Raw genomic sequence first — 17,570 nt, forward strand, 5'->3', positions numbered from 1 at the left:
TTGTCCCTTCCCTTCAGTTCCAAAAAAAAAGTTTCACTTGTGAATCAACTTGTGAATCCCGTGGGACATGTCCTCTTGCACAAGTGAAGAACAAGTGACGCTCCATATAGAAAATTGTATGGGATGTCCGCATTTTCACAGTGAAAATTCAAATGAAAATTTTTCGAAGTCCCACGGGATTTCACTTGGTCCTTATACTCATTTTTCGTATGGCCTGTCACGTGCCGGTGACACGTCCCAAGTGAAATCACTTGTGAAAATCAAATTTTTTCCATGAGTTATCACTTATGAAATCACTTGCAAGTGACACGTCCCAAGTGAAATCACTTGTGAAAATCAAAATTTTTCCCATGAGTTTTTACTTATAGAATTTAAAATACATAAATTTGTATATACTTTTACATATATTTTAATTAAAAATTGTTATTTAGGTTTTCTGTTAAAGGACAATTATTGTTAGTAAGCCTAATTTTATGTTACGTTAATTTGCTTTTTACATTGGTCATCGCCTTCCTTAAACCTTTGTCCGAGTCCTCCGAATCCTTGGCCAACGCTCCTGATAAAATTTATGGTCATATGCTTAAAAAATGCGTTTTATTTGTTTATTTGCATATTTACCTTTTAGAGCTGTGTTTCACCCTTTGCAGGATTTTTATTGGCGCAAAACATTTCATCATCCACTTTCGGCTAACGGAACCCATTGAATACCTTAATACTTTAAACTAAGATCAATGCACAACATCTTCAACTTAATGTAACACTTACCTGACTTTATTATTTTCACTTTAAAAAACGAAAGAAGTAAATCTGCTGCGCACAATTTAAATGGCTTGCTTCCCTTTCAATAACTCAAACAGAATGAACCAAGTATTCCTCTCACCCCTTTACATGATTTCTTTTAATTTCTCTTCGCTGTTGGCGCGTGCCACTGCACCTTTACCCTTTATAAAGCGAAAAATATCCGACTACATAATTTTTACTTTTTTGAGTAAAAAATATTAAATGAATTCTTTAAAAATGGTACTATTAAAATGTTTTAAATATTTAAATAAATTTTAACGAACTTAATTTCTGCCGATTTAGCGTCGCTTGTGAACGGTTGCGTTTACTCTTGTGCTCCTAATTTTTGTCTATTCTGTGATTTTTTGCGAGTGTTTTGTGTTTGTTTATTAACAAAGCTTAGTCTAACCGCTGGGTTAGCGTGTTTAGTGTTTTTTACTAGATCTCCCAGTGATTATAGTTATTTTAACATCTATATTAGATTTGTTTAATCTCCTAGCTTTGTTAGTGTAATTCTTATTCTCACTAAACTTGCTAAAACTCTTTGATTCTCACTCTCTCTCCCTGCCAAATTTCTGGTAGACTTTTGGTGTGCTATTCTCTTGTCTCTCTCTCTCTCTCTCTTGCTTGCTATACATTGTAACTGTTCCTGCGTAAAGTTGTCAGTGTCCCACAAGAAAGATAGATAGAAGATTTATTCTCTCATTTTAATTAATACGCGATCTCGCGCTCTTATTTTTTTTGTGTTTTGTGCCTTTGTGGCAATTATTTGTTTCGAGACTCACCCCAGATACCACATCTGAGGATGTTTTGGAATTTATTCGTGAAAAATTCCCATCCGAGAATATTTCAGTTGAACAATTTAGATTTTCATATGCTCGTAGTATATCGTCTTTTAAAATATTTGCTCCGCCTGATGTGTTTAAGGTACTACTTTCTGAAAGCTTTTGGCATAATGATGATTTAGTAATAAAAGAATTTGTTCCCAATAAACCGAGAACAAATAACAGACCTCCCACTGCGCCAAAAAACTAAAAAGTTTATTTTTGGCTTATCAAAATGATAGGGGACTAAATATGAAGCTACCCAAGCTTTATGCTGACTCCTCTGCATTTACTGCTGATATTTTGGCTTTTACGGAAACTTGGCTGAAACCAGAGATATCTGACAAAGAAGTTCTGTCAAACAATTTTAATGCCTATAGGACCGATCGCTCCTCACGTAGGGGAAGCGGTGTGCTGATTGCCGTTAGCACTAGCCTAACATCCGAGAGAATTAACTCTGATACTCCTAATGAAATTGAATTTGTTAGTGTGAAAGTTTCCTTGCAATCATTCTCAATATTTGTTACATGTTCCTTTATTCCACCTGGCTGTGATTTAATAATTTATGAGCACCACCTGTCTGCGATAAAATCTGTTCTATCCCTTCTTTCTAACAGTGACCTTTTGATTGTTTTGGGTGACTTTAATCTCCCTGATATTTCTTGGTCTCCTCCTACTGACTCACTAGTCGCTATACCTCTATCCGCCCATGACTTTGTAGATGGTCTTCTAGAATTATCGTTACAGCAATTAAGCTTTATACGGAATTCATTAAATAGACAACTAGATCTTGTGCTTGTTTCAGACCCGTCTGAAGTCACGGTATCTAGAATTGATGCTCTTGTTGTACCTGAAGACCGATATCATCCAACAATGAAATTGACAATCTGCCTCCCATGCGTTGATACCCTCTCTCCTTTAGTTTCTCAAACTAAAGTGAGATGTTTCCGAAAATGTAACTATAAAAAACTCAACGACATGATTTCTCAATATAATTGCACAGAATTGTACAATTGTATGGATATTGAAAGTGCCACTGAACACTTCTATATAGTGTTAAATACCTTTTTTAATGAATGCGTTCCTGATAGGTTTCCTTCAAAGACAAACAGGCCACCTTGGTTTACCAATGCGCTTCAAAGACTTAAAAACCTTAGGACAAACACTTATAAAAAGTATAAGAAATCGGGTAAGCCATCTGATTTTTCGAAATATGTGGTGGCTCGATCGGATTTTAATGTTCTCAATAGTCATTGCTATTCTATGTATTTAAGTCGATGTAAATTTGAATTTTCAAATGATCCGAAGCAGTTTTATAACTTTGTCAATGCCAAGCGTAAGTCGTCAGCATTGCCTTCATCGGTACGTTTTAACTCAATGGAGGCATCGACGGACTCTGAAATTGCCGATTTATTTGCCGAGTTTTTCCAAACTACTTATAGTTCGGCTGCTTGGTCAAATTCTAACTACCCTAATCCCTTAAATAAGGCAAATTGTATCTTTACCCCTGAAATTACGGAAATTTCTCTCGTAAGAGACTTAGAAAAAACAACGCCAACTTATTCTCCCGGTCCTGATGGACTCCCCGGGTGTGTGCTTAAGTTTTGTGCGTCAACCATATGTAAACCGATTCTTAAACTTTTTAATTTGTCTATTTCATCGTTAGTTTTTCCTACTATCTGGAAGGCCTCTTTTATCATTAAACTTCACAAAAAGGGTGCGAAGGCGGATGCCCAGAATTACAGAGGTATTTCTAAATTGTCGGAAATTCCTAAAGCATTTGAACGTATTATTACTTCTCATTTGCAACATTTATGTTCCTCGCTTATATCACCGTGTCAGCATGGTTTTGTTAAGCGAAGATCGACCACCACCAACCTTCTGGAATTGTCATCTATTGTAATAAATAGATTTAAGAATAAAATGCAGACTGACGTTATATACACAGATTTTAGTAAGGCCTTTGACTCTGTCAACCACTCTCTTCTCTTATTCAAATTAAAACAGCTTGTGTTTCCATGTAATCTATTAACTTGGATTTCAAGTTATTTGAATGGTAGGACTCAGAGGGTTATATTCAAGAACGCTGCCTCAAAACTGATCTATGTGACATCTGGAGTGCCTCAGGGTAGTCATTTGGGCCCTTTGCTGTTTACTTTGTTTATTAACGATCTTCCCTCTATCATAACACACTCTCGTGTACTAATGTATGCTGATGATGTTAAGCTTTGTTTATCACATAATGATATAGCGTCGGGTTTCAACTTACAGTCAGATATTGATTGTTTTCAGGGATGGTGTGAGTATAACCTTTTAAATTTGAACTGCCTTAAATGCAACGTTATGACTTTTCATAGGGGTACTCCTACTTTTGTTAGTTACTCTCTTCAAAATACGCCACTCGACCGTATATATTCAGTTAATGACTTGAGCGTTCTTCTGGACCCAAAACTTAAATTTGACTGCCACATAATGTCCACTGTCAGCAAGGCCATGAGTGTTCTTGGGTTTATAAAGCGTTGGTCAAAAGAATTTGATGACCCTTATACAACCAAATTATTATTTACCTCCCTTGTCCGTCCTATTTTGGAATATTGTTCTTCGGTTTGGAGTCCACAATATCAAGTTCATATTGACCGTATTGAGTCGGTACAAAAAAAATTTCTTCTTTTTGCCCTTCGTAGTTTGAACTGGGATCAAAACATAAGGCTACCTTCCTATCAGAGTAGATTACTATTGCTTAATTTACCTACCCTTGCAAATCGTAGAACAATGCTTGGTACTATTTTTATGCAAAATCTTATAAGAGGTGATATTGATCCTGTAGAACTTGTAAACCGCCTAACTTTCAATGTTCCTGTTAGACTAACACGAAATTATTATCCCCTAAATTTGCCACGATGTACATCTAATTTTTGTCTGCACGAGCCCTTTCGCGTTCTATGTAATAATTATAACAACCTTTATCATTTAATTTGCACTTCAACTTCTATTCCGGTATTAAAAACTAATATTTTAACTCATTTGCTTCATTCTTACATGCTTCTTTTATTTTCATTTGTGTCCCGTCTCTATTTGTTTTTTGTATCTTCCTCGCGAACTCGTATTTTTTGCCCAAATTGATAAAAGGGCCCCGCGCGTAACAAGCACGTGCTTGGTGTCGTTGGGCCACTTGTTTGTACTGCTCGTAGTGCATCAACGTCCATCATTATGAAAAAAAAATAAAAATAAATAACTTAACTAAAATTTCTATTCAAAATCTTAATACATAATAACATACAACTGCATTTAAGTTATTTTAAATTCAGCCTCTCTGCTGTCTCGCTCTGGCAGATAGAAAAAGTCACAGCCGTTAAGTATTTCCGCATACTAGCAAAATTACATTCACTATACAGCACTAGCATTGGTTGGTTCTAAATTAAATACATAAATTTAACGCACAATTTAAGACGACATTTAATGGAACAAAGAAAATGTGCGAATAAATCTAACCCATGTGTCAAAGTAATAAGAAAAAGAATACTGAATTCAAGATAGACGTTGAAAATATGGGGGATTCATCTTAAAATACCCGTACCGGTAGAAACCGCTTTAGGTTGATTCCGTGGGATTTACTTATGTAAATACATTTAAATTTGACCCGAATTTAACGGTTATTGTGGTTTGTACTTTTTAAGATTTTCCTAATTAAAAACCCAGGTGCACTGATCACTTCGAGATTTTGGCAAAAGTAATCACCTTAATGATTTCCTTAAAATTGTATTTGTTTTCGAACCCGAAATCCCGTTCAGATAGCCGAAGTCTTTTCAAATTTCCGATAAAAAAAAACACAAATTTGGTACGCGTTCGAGTACGCGCTTAATCCACAAATTGACACCATACGTGAAGAAGTAATGCAATCCAATACAATACAGACGTTACAGTGGACTAAAATTCGAATTCGAGTTTCAGATTTAGATGCATGCGAAATCATGACAAGCAACATGCCACTACCGCCCTAATGCCCACAAACGCCCAACACTGTGGCTCCTACAGTTTAAGTGCTAGAAAAGATTTGTAACAAATGTATTGTTCTTTTCATTACCTATTGATTGACCTAAAAAAAAGTTTGTCACGCCCACAAACACCCATAACGCTTAAAACTGTCTGTATATTGAAATCGCGAATTCGAGTCCCTCGACTATCAGAAACCCGTTACTCAGGTAAAGGGGGCAAAAGGAAAAATGTGAAGCGCCACCTACTCTGTCTATTCTGTCTTGGTTTTCTTTTCATTACTTTAAAACACAGGTATGTTTGCCTTTTTATTTAAATACATTTATTTAACGAAAACAATTAAAAAGGCATTTAATGAAACAAAGAACAAAATGCTGAATAAGTCTTCCTAGGATTATAGCTAATAACAACAGGAACTCTGATAAGAATGTATCCGTGAATAAATTTTTAATGCTAAGATGCGATTAGATTTTGAATTGATTTTTTAAACGCCTTTAACGTCCAAGGTTAGTTAAGGGTCAGTTTTATGTAGTCTGTTAAATAGTTAGTTCTACTGACTTTCTAATTTTTCTTGCACCAGGGAAAGAATCCAAAAAATCTTACTGAAGTCTTACAAAAATTGAACTCTTTTGAAATTAAAAGGATCGTGTTTATTAAAATATATTTACTGTAAAATATGCCTCTTTGTAAAACCCAAAAAAGAACGCTCCAAAACCTCTTTCTCTATGGACGCGTGAAAGTTAGGAATGATTTAAGTTTAATTTAAAAAGCATAAATGAAACAAGAAAAAATACAACACACGGCCGATCTATTTATAAAATTTTCCATCTTGATTTCAGCAGGCGCTAAAAAAATTCAATTCCGGAGTAACTCTAATAACTCGGCACACACCACCGACGCCAGCGCCACGCACCTAGACCATGCCAAAGCCTGATTTACTTAGTTAGTCACAACTTTTAAAATAACAGTGCCACTGGTACGATTCTCAGCAGTTAGATGGGTATTGACCAATAAAACCAATTATAATTTACACTGGAACACAATAATGTGGCCGTCAGACACCCTTTAACGTAATGGACGTTTGTGGGCTATAGAGTGGGCGTGGCATTTCGCCGAAACATGCGGTGAAACCCTGAAAGCTGCAGGTTTTATCTCAACTTTCTAGCTTTTATAGTTTCCGAGATCTAAGCGTTTATACGTACGGACAGACAGGTGAACAGACGGACATGGCTTTATCGACTAGTGATCCTGTTACTTTTTAGGGTCGGAAACGCTTCCTTCTATCTGTTACATACCTTCCGTCGTGACGGAAGGATTACAAGGACAAGACTGCGAGTTTGGATGGCAGGCGGAAGATGCGGCGTAATAAATGCACAGCTCGAGGTAGAAGTCGAATTCGGGAACTCCGCCTGCTGGTGTTACCAGGGGTAGTGGATTTTTTGGTGCTGGTATGGAATTTTCTTACAGAAGTCGAAACCAAAATACAGTGTACATACAGTATGATTTAGATCACTGTACGGGCAAGAAAGCGACATAACGGATGGCTTGAGGAGAAATCAATAACGGTCGATCAACAAACAATCAAAGGAAATGATACAAAAAAAATCTGAAGACTGTGGGTCGACTTCAGGCAGATCAACGCACAATTCGTAAAAAATGCATACCCAATGCTTCGTATAAACTACATTTAGATTAACTAAGGGAGCACGATATATTAGCAGATCTGAATGATGGATACCGGCAAATCTGCTCTGGAGTTGTAATAGTTTGCACGTGATGACGGTATCTTTGTCAAGGCATCTACTACCGGAATAGCTAAGAGGCATAAAATAGACGTCGGCGGCGGAAGCTTCAGGAGAATGCGGCTGGATTTAGGAAATGTGCGAGGAGTTAAGTGGTAGGGTTGTAAAAATATAGAAAAGCAAGGGAGAACCATATAGTGGACGGCCTCAATTTTAAGATGCGCAGAAAGCCCAAATATCTGTATATCAAGTCCCAACATTTTAGCTTTTATAGTTTCCAAAATCTCAGCGTTCATACGGACAGACGGACATGACTAGATCGACTCGGCTAGTGATCCTAATTAAGAATATATAAACTTTATCGGGTGGGAAACGCTTTCTTCTACATGTTACATACATTCCGAAGAATCTAGTATACCCTATTACTCTACGAGTAACAAGTGTAAAACTGTTAAACACGTAAAACTTTGGTACTGAAAAAAAAAGATTTATAGTACTGAAATTATAAGTGTTATTAAAAGGTCACATGGGTGCCTCGCTTTGTCCGCTTTTTCACAAGTGAAAATTCCAATGAAAGGCACTCGGGACTTCACCTGTTTCTTATAATCATTTGACACGTCACACGTGAAATTACTTATGAAATTCATCCAACGAGTTTTCACTTATGAAAATATATAACTAAAATACCTACATTTTTATATAAGTTAAAAGTTTAGATAGTATTTTATTTAAAAAAAATACAAACTTTATTATTTGAGTTCAGATTTACAACTAACTTTTCTTATGTTAATAATTAATAATGTAGCCTAGGTGCTGCTGCCGTTTCTGCCGCTGCTGCTGCTGCCTCTGCTGACGTTCTCTGCTATCGTCATTGAACATCGCTGCTGTTGTTGATGTGGTCGGTCCTAATTGGTTGCTGTTGCTGATATTGCTGCTGCCGCGGTGCAGTTGACCATTTCTTATTCTGATTGGTCAACTTAATTTGGCAATAATTGTTGTTGCCAAATGCACTCGGCGTTGGGTTCAATCACCCAGCGTTGAAGCTTTCCCACGATCGTAAGGTGGGAAGTGCAAGCTCAGCGCACGTGGCTGCTGAACTCAATTGGGGGCCTATTGGGCAACGTTCTGGCCAGTATAGGGTTACTGTTGGGAAATTGGTGCCTATGCTTTTCTCGCGCTTATAACCAATTTGTTTTTGTTTGGGATTTTGCGCGTGTGGCGATACTCTTACTTGAGCATTTAGCATTCTAGGTGTTAACTCCTCCCCCCTTAAACGCGACTGTCCTCGGTCGCAACGTAAAAGAGTACAGATCCGGAAGGGGATGGCTCTTCAGTTGTTTTTGCTGGAGCTGGCAAGCCTTCTGTTGGTTTGCGCCTTCGCATGAATCGTATGATCAGTCCTAGGGTAACTACAAATAGGATGATGGCGTATCCATAATTCAGGGAAGAATCTATAATTCCTTCGCTTCTGAGTTTCTCTAGTACTCTTGTGTTGTTTATGTTAAGTTCCTTGACCATTTGTAGTGACAGTACTTCATCTATTTTCGACTTTTCCGCTGTTAATTGAAAAAGTGAAGGTTCCGGTTCGACCGTGCTGGTTTCTTTTGACTTGTAGATGTTTTCTCCAATTGTTACTGTAGAGTTCCTGTATTGAATTATAAATGAGCCCTGTAGTTTTAAGAGCTTTTCGTCCAACGATACAAGTCCGCTAAAGTCGTTCAGCAGTAGAGTTCCTGGCAATATTTCCTCGACATCGGGAATGTGTTGATTGTTGACCCTTTTGCATACTGGTTCCTTAAGGTTGAGCAGAGCGTTTACGCAAGTATCGTTACTTAAGTCTAGCAATTTTTCGGAATTACAAATAGTTTTATCGTTATGTGCCTCGCAAGGTTCTGTTATTGCGAATAGCTGTTTCTTACATTCTAGTAGATTTTCATATTTTAGATCGTTAATTATATGGGCTTTTTCTAGTGCTTTTACGTTTAATGTTCTGCAAGTATCTTTATTAATTGTTGGTAGGCTAATAATGTAAATGAGTTCGTGGCCGTTGGTGGCAAGTTTGACTTTAGCAAATTCTAAAAGTTCTTCTATGTCGAAAAATAAACTGTTTTCTTCTTTAAAAATGTTTTCTACAATGTTGGTTTCTTTTGCTGAGAAAATGAATGAATTCACTGTGTTAGATTTTGCCCAAGTTATTGCGTACAGAATGTTTGTAATTTCTTCTTTAATTAGTTGTATTTTGTATTTTAAAATATTGGCTTTTTGGTCTATTATTCCTTCCGAGCTTTGAGTAAATTTTATAATTGCATTTGTGGCATTACTGAGTTGATTTATTTTTTCGTTAATTAGCCGGTTTATTACTACTTGTCTGTTATTATTTTCTAGCTGTTCATTTATCTTATTTTCTACGACCTCATAATCATGGTGATCTGGTGATCCTGCCAGCCACTTCCATGCTGTCCCTATTGCTTCTATTGCTCTTTTTGGTCTTTTTTGTGTTTGCAATCTGCGTAAGTCGGATTTGATTTGTTTTAGTTCGTACGACAGATATGGTTGAAGCGGGTGAGATGAAGTAAGTGATTTAAATGATTCCTCTAAAGTTGTAAATGTCTCTTCGTAGCTGGTCAAGTTGAAAATGTGGATGATTTTAAACGTTCCGTCTTGTTTGGCTGCTAGTCCGGTTTCAAGTGAAATGAGTTGGGAGTTTGAATAGTCGAGGACCGTGGTAATACCCAGGCATGTTGGTAAAAATAGTCTGAAAAATTATGTTTTAATATTATTTTTATGAATTATTTTTCCGCTTTGAGTTTTAATGGTGGTGTTTTTATTTTCTGCTACTTTTTCTTTTTTATACCTAGGTGTTAGTTTTGACCCTAATCTTTTGTCGATTTTAACGTGTACTATTTCGCCTGGCCTGAAATGTTTTGGTAGGTTCTTGTTTTTGTTGTGGTATTCTAAGTCATAAAGTTGTTTCTTTTGAATTTTTTGTATTATTTCCTCTCGTTGATTTCTTATATCTTCTGGTGTATTAGGGATTGTGTTTCTAAAAAAAATGTATATGGGCTTTTCTTTTGTTACTGAATGTATTGATTTATTGTATTCCTGGACCGCCTGAAAAAGTAAATCTTCAAATACCATGCTCCCGTTGTCTTTTTTTAAGCACCTTAAAATTTCGGATAGTGTCGAATGGAACCTTTCTACTTGTCCATTACTTGTTGATGCGTATGGGGCAGTGGTGTGCACTGAGATTTTAAGTTGGTCTTCAAGCATAAATTTTATAGCTGCAGAACTTAAAGATCGTTCGTTATCCATTATTATTCATTTCGGCATACCGAAAGCTATAAGCATTTCTCTTAAGGGGTTTTTAATATCCTCAGCTGCTCTTGACTGTAAAATTTTTACTTGAGCGTATTTGGAAAATTTGTCAATACCTGTTAATACGCTGTTTTTTTCTGTGATATAAATATCTACATGGACTATTTCTCCTGGATATTTGGGGATAGGTGTTGGTTGAATTTCGCCCTTTGGCGGATGCCTATCGTATTTAGATTCTTTACAGGTCTGGCAGGACTGAACTATTGCTTGAATTTTCTTTTGAGCTTGCGGGAAAAAATAATTCTTAAGTATTTGTATTTTATTTTCTTTCGCATCTCTATGCGCTCTCTTGTGTTCTAGAGTTATTAATTTATTTTGTTGTAATTCGGACGTGACGTCGTCTACTTGTTTTCGCGTGAACCTTACTTTATATGAACTGAAATATGTGGGATAAATATTTTGTATTTTTCCCATTACTTCTTCGGAAGTAAAAATTCCGTTTATTAATCTGGGATCTAGTCTGCATGTTAGGATTGCTATTATTTGTTCTTCTGTGTACTCTCTTCTTTTTACTATGTGTCTATGGTAGGTTGGGAATGGAATTTCAAAAGTATCTGAGTCCGTTTCGTCCATGAGTAGGAATAATTGATTTTTGAAAACATTAATGGGAGCTTCTACAGAAAATATAAGATTGTGAGATGAGCTTTCGACGCTATGAATGGTTGCTGTGGAGCTGAGTGAATTTATTTCGGCCGGGGCCCTAGAAAGTGCGTCAGCTACTACATTAGCTACTCCTGGCTTGTATTTAATTTCGTGATTATATTCGCCAATAAGGTCTCTCCATCGTTTTAGTTTCGCATTATGGTTATTGACACTATTTGAAAAACTTAGGGGCTGGTGGTCTGTGTATATTACCACTTTCGAATATCCGTAAAGATAATGTCTTAGGCTTTGAAGTGCCCACACGATGGCTAACATTTCCTTTTCGTTTGTTGCGTAATTTTCTTCGGTTTTTGTGAGTGTAAGTGAGATAAATGTTATTGGTCTATGGTTTTGTTCTAAGACTGCGCCTATCGCATAGCTTGACGCGTCGGTTGTAAGCTGAAATTGTTTTCCAAAATCTGGGTATGCTAGGGTGACGTCTCGGGAGATGAGTGTATTTTTTAATTTTTCGAAAGCATTTATTGCTTTCTTGTCTAAGTTAATAGCTGTCCTGCTTGATTTATTTTTTGATATGCGACCTTCTTCTCCTCTGAGGAGAATGGTTAGTGGTTTTGCAATTTTTGCATAATCTCTAATAAATCTTCTATAATACCCTGTCATGCCTAAGAAAGATCGTAGATCCTTTAACGTTTTCGGAATCGGAAATTTTGAAATTGCTTTTATTTTGTCGATATTTGTCTTAACTCCGTCTTGTGAGATGGTATACCCTAAAAAATCTACTTCGTTTTTGGAAAAATGACATTTCTCTATTTGTACCCTCATGTTGGCATTTTGTAGGGTTGAAAATACTTTTTCGAGGTTCTGACCGTGTTCTACTTCGTTTTTGCTAAAAACGATTATGTCGTCCACGTACACATAGCAAATTTTCCCTATGTATTCCCTCAGGATGTCGTCCAAGGCTCTTTGGAAAATAGATGGCGAGTTTTTTAGACCAAATGGGAGCCTGGTGAATTCATATTTTCCACCGTTTACTGCAAAGGCTGTTTTTTCGATATCCGTGTCCTTTAATGGGATTTGATGAAATCCACTTTTAAGGTCTAACACTGAAAAGTATTTATTATCCCCTAGCTGTGCGATAATTTCGCCAATCTCTGGGATAGGGTACCGATCAGAGATAGTGACGTCGTTGAGTTTCCTGTAATCTATTACTAATCTATACTTTTTTTCTTCGGACTGACTTGACTTTTTTGGAACTACCCAAACGGGTGCATTATACGGAGAACGTGAAGGTCTAATAATGCCATCTTCGAGCATTTTATTTGTTTTTCTACTTCCTGTCTTAGTGAAGCTGGGTATGGGTAGTGTTTTCCATAGACTGGGGAGTCTGATGAAGTTCTTATTTCTCCTACTACTTTAGTTGTGTATGCTAATTTTGTGTCTGGGTCGGCGAATAAGTTTTTGTGGCTTTGTACAAGGTTTTTTATAATTATTTTTTGTGACTCGGTCATATGACTGACTTGTGGTCCTATTGTGTTAAAGGCTTGTGCGGCTAATTGGTGAATTTTAATTTTCCTTTTGTTTTCAAGAATGAGTGTATCGTGTTTGACATCTATAATTGCGCCTAATATTTTCATTGTGTCGTTGCCTAATATGCCATGGAATGTTTTTAGTGTATCTAGTAGAAAAAATTTCATTGGTTTATCTGAGATATTGGGGAGTTTAAGAATCGTGTGTTGTGTAATATTATTGTTGCCTCCCACAGTGCTAACTGAATAGTTTTTCTCGTTTGGTTTTGGGTTTGGTACCAGTTGTGGTTGGATGTTATTCTGGTTTGAGCCTGTGTCTATTAAAAATTTTAAGATTTTTCTGTTCCCCGTCGTTACTTTAAAATAAGGTAGTGAGGAACGATTTATTCTAAAAAATAGAGCTCGGACATGTCAATGTATTCTTGTTGTTCTGTATCAGTTTGCCAAGTAAATTCTTCTTGAAGTTCGCCTATGTTATTATGTTCTGCCATTTCGTAATATTCCTGCTCTGCACTATTTGTATCATTTTGCGTTTCCTGTTGTGTAGTAGTTTCGGACTCGGTTTGAATATGAAGTTGTCTTGGCATCTTGCTAGTGTTCTGAACATTAGCAGTGCTGAGAGGTCGTTTCCCAGAATAATCGTTGTTCGCCGGCTTATTCATATAGTTAATATGACGCGATCGAATTGATTGATCAACTTCCATAGGTACTGCTTTTGGTTGGGGTCGGGGGGGCGGTGTCGGGGAAATATAGGGTGTTAATTGTCTTGCTTGGTCTGAATTAGCTTGATTATAATAATTAGGTTGGGTGGTTTGTGTGAAAGGGAATTTCCCGGTTGCGGCTACTACTTGCATCTGTTTAGGGTTGTGGTATAAATGGGGATGAAAATTTTGTTTCGCTCCTACCATTCGGAACGGTTGGTGAGTTCTTGGTGGTAGTGTAGGCGGTTTTCCTGAGTAAATGTTTTTAGGTGTTTGATTGTTTCTAGTGGTCTGGTTCTCAAGCAAACTGCATAGGTGTAGTGCGTGCCCTAAGTCGTGCGGTTCTTTGATTGCTAACAGTTGAGCTAGATTTCCGTTTAGGCCTCTAACAAAAGTGTCTAGAGCTTTTTCCCTGTACATAGTTGTTAACGATTGTATGGTTTCTTGTGAAACGTCCATGTTACTAACTTGGTTCAGGATGAGGGATAGCTGTTGGTAGACTGTTTGGTAGAACTCGACTATAGTATTGTTTCCTTGAGCGAGGGCATAGAGCTGGTATTCTAAAGTTTTAAGGTCTCGTTTGTCGGCAAAATGCGATGTTAGGCATTTCGAAATAGCTGTCCAGTCGAGTGGGGTGTTGTATGATTCTAGCACTGCGTCTGCCTGTCCAGTAATTTTATTGCGGATTGCTAAAATAATTCCGTAATATTTTGGTGAACCAATTCTCCCTTCATAGATTTTTAAAACTCGTGCTACACTCTTTTTCCATGAGGAATATTCACTTTTGTTTCCTGAAAATTCCCTAAGCAATCGTACAATGTCCGGTATTTTGTCTAATTCACTAAGGTTGTGTGCTAGTTCTCGTTTAATTGTTTGGTCTGTATATTGCGAAAAATCATTATTAGGTTTAATTATTTCTTTCACCAAGCCACTTAATTTGGTTTCTAAGACACCTTTTATTATTTCTTCGATATCCCTCTCGGTCATAAGTCGCGCATGGGTAGTTGAGGAAGGGCCTGTAAGGTTTCCTAGTCTAAATAAATAGTCCTAAAATAGTTAATTATTTCGTGCTGTAAAAATTATAAGGCTTGATTTAGAGCTTAGAATTTAAGTGCTCTGTGTTTTCTTAATTCTTAATATAGATTTTTAATCCTTAAATATTTTCCTTTAAATTTGATAGGTAACGATTATTTGTAAAAAAATTTTGCGATCGATTTAATTTAATTTTAAAATTCTTTGATTCTTTGTTTATCAATTTAATTATTCGTTAGTTATTATACTTTTCCTTTTCACGGAATTTGTTTGTCGCTTGACAATTAATGTTTCCTTTTTTTGTTTGGAATATTTGCTTAATTTTATGCTTACAGAATAATTATATCTCGGTGTGCTCTCGTGCCGGTAATCTTGGTGTTTTTCCTTTTTGTCCCACGTTGCAGCGATTTCTCCAGAATGCGGGTCTACTTGGGCACCTCCTTTACACCTTTGTTTGCACGTTCCCTCCGAACGGATACTAAAGGGAATCACAGCGATAAAGTTTGGCCTGATATGTCCACCATGTACAAGTCCTTTTTGCAGGAGTGTCACTTTGTAGCGTTTTCTGGAACGGCACTTTAATTGTGGCACTTCCGGGCTTCGGTGGTCGGTTTTTTTCGTACGGATTAGGCAGGATAATTTTACCGAACCGGCAGGATTTTTTTACTGCTCGTCGCGAAGCGCGGAACTTGTATCTTTCGCGAACTTTTATATCAGGTCCCTGTTCGGGCGCCAGTTAAAAGTTTAGATAGTATTTTATTTAAAAAAAATTACAAACTTTATTATTTGAGTTCAGATTTACAACTAACTTTTCTTATGTTAATAATTAATAATGTAGCCTAGGTGCTGCTGCCGTTTCTGCCGCTGCTGCTGCTGCCTCTGCTGACGTTCTCTGCTATCGTCATTGAACATCGCTGCTGTTGTTGATGTGGTCGGTCCTAATTGGTTGCTGTTGCTGATATTGCTGCTGCCGCGGTGCAGTTGACCATTTCTTATTCTGATTGGTCAACTTAATTTGGCAATAATTGTTGTTGCCAAATGCACTCGGCGTTGGGTTCAATCACCCAGCGTTGAAGCTTTCCCACGATCGTAAGGTGGGAAGTGCAAGCTCAGCGCACGTGGCTGCTGAACTCAATTGGGGGCCTATTGGGCAACGTTCTGGCCAGTATAGGGTTACTGTTGGGAAATTGGTGCCTATGCTTTTCTCGCGCTTATAACCAATTTGTTTTTGTTTGGGATTTTGCGCGTGTGGCGATACTCTTACTTAAGCATTTAGCATTCTAGGTGTTAACTTATACATATAAATTCATTTTAATGAAATAGTGTTATTTAGGTTTTTTGTTAAAGGACAATTGTTGTTAGTGAGCCTACCTTTATGTTTCGTTAATTTGCTTTTTACATTGGTCATCGCCTTCCTTAAACATTTATCCGGTGCCTCCGAATCCTTGGCCAACGCTCCTGACAAATTTTGGGCATATGTTTAAAAAATGGGTTTTATTTGTTTATTTGTATATTTACCTTTTAGAGCTGTGTATAACCCTTTGCGCGTGTTTATTGGAACAAAGCATTTCATCATCCACTTTTCACAATTTTCGTACTTTAAACTAAGATCAATGCACATCTTAAACTTTATGTAACACTTGCCTGACTTTATTATTTTCACTTTAAGAAACGAAAAAAGTAAATCTTCTGCGCACAATTTAAATGGCTTGCTTCCCTTTCAATAACTCAAACAGAATGCAACAATTCTTTCTCTCACCCCTTTGCTTGATTTCTTTTGTTTTCTCTTCGCTGTTGGCGCGCCGAAATGTTAGTCGCTAGCCAAACATAACGGAGAGACGCAAAAAAAATGGACTGGACGAAATATGTGTTTGCGGGCGCGGAGTTCAGGCAGATTATAGGACAAAGAAAGAGAGGGAAATCTCAGAATATCTGCCTCTCTTTATTGAAGGACCGTTTTCGTCGGCAGTCTTCTACGCTGCGCTGACTTCTCTGCTGACGTCAGCAGCCTTTTCGCCTTCAGGCATGTCACCGCGTCCCTACTGCAGAACTGAAGGGTAGAGACAAAGGCGACTAATGGATTCGTCGCAAAGCTGACCCCTAGTTACGACGACCGTATAAAGTAATTGATTTCGTCTCAGCGCTGATTTGCCAAACAACCCACATAAAAACAAAGAACTTCTGCTTCTTTCTTATCCACGTTAGAGAGTTAAAGCCACACAACAAAAATGCACAGGCGAGGAACATCGGCATGCGAACACCACGAAGGATTTGCAATGGAGGCTGACACAGATTGCGAGGCAACAAAATTCGCCGTCGAAGGTAAGCCAGAGTCATCCATGATTGCGCTACGCAGAAAGGAAAAACACATAATAAACAGTAAGACGACATTATCCTTACAAGAATAAGGATAAAAAAAGCCGTTTAGTCGTCAGGCCAAAGCCGTGGTCAGGTGAACGTAAAACCATAGCCGTCCAGGAAGACAGTGCCAACTGTTTCGGCGTCAGGACAAAGCCGGAGTCAAACAAGCACGCCACACGCAGGGCAGGAATCTAATTGTTAAAAACACTCACCGAAGTCAACGGATCACACGAAACACAACCGACTACTACGTGTCACTGATGAAAGGGGAGAGAAAGTACGGCTTAAAGGTCGGGACCGTTTGGCTTGGCTAGAAAAGAAAAGTCCATACGCCAACGAGAGAACAGATGGGTCGCCCGGAGAGAGAAAAGAAAGGGGGGAAAGGGAAATATCAGTAAAGGCCATCTAGTGTTATGGCGACTGAAAGGGGCGATAGATCCGACCCACAGCGCCATCCTGCTGGTCACCGCCATGCCAAAGCCAAAGGCGCCCAGAGAGAGCGGATCGACGTGGCCAAGGCGAAGGAGAGGATGTGGAAGATGGAGGCCTACTTTTTGCACCTCTAACTTGAAGCAACCCGCAAATAACACCAGCCGGCGAAGGAAAAGAGGGAGTTGTTGGTGGAGTGGTCCA

The 17,570-nt window shown here is 37.8% G+C and overlaps 1 protein-coding gene and 1 long non-coding RNA gene across 7 annotated transcripts in view; one reads left to right on the forward strand and one right to left on the reverse strand.

Moving 5' to 3' along the window:
* LOC108011912 (calcium/calmodulin-dependent protein kinase kinase 1) overlaps positions 1-17,570 on the forward strand; it is a 244,973-nt gene that overhangs the window by 10,743 nt on the left and 216,660 nt on the right. The window contains exon 1 of one of the 5 annotated variants that reach the window (XM_065868454.2): positions 6,437-6,539. The exons of 3 other annotated variants lie outside the window; for them this stretch is intronic. The gene's annotated coding sequence lies outside the window, so the exon portion shown is untranslated. Of the gene's footprint in view, positions 1-6,436; positions 6,574-17,570 lie in introns of those variants that run through there. One more of the 5 variants, XM_036822276.3, reaches the window with a different exon arrangement.
* Positions 386-3,442, reverse strand: LOC136117474 (uncharacterized). Of its 2 annotated transcripts, none has more exons than XR_010655016.2 (3): positions 766-3,442; positions 619-708; positions 386-556 (listed from the first exon to the last, which is right to left on the reverse strand). It is a non-coding gene; the product is annotated as an uncharacterized lncRNA (long non-coding RNA). The 2 variants fall into 2 exon arrangements; XR_010655017.2 differs by having other exon boundaries at positions 619-715.

This window comes from Drosophila suzukii, chromosome 3, assembly GCF_043229965.1.
Source record: "Drosophila suzukii chromosome 3, CBGP_Dsuzu_IsoJpt1.0, whole genome shotgun sequence".
Taxonomy (NCBI): Eukaryota; Metazoa; Arthropoda; class Insecta; order Diptera; family Drosophilidae; genus Drosophila; species Drosophila suzukii.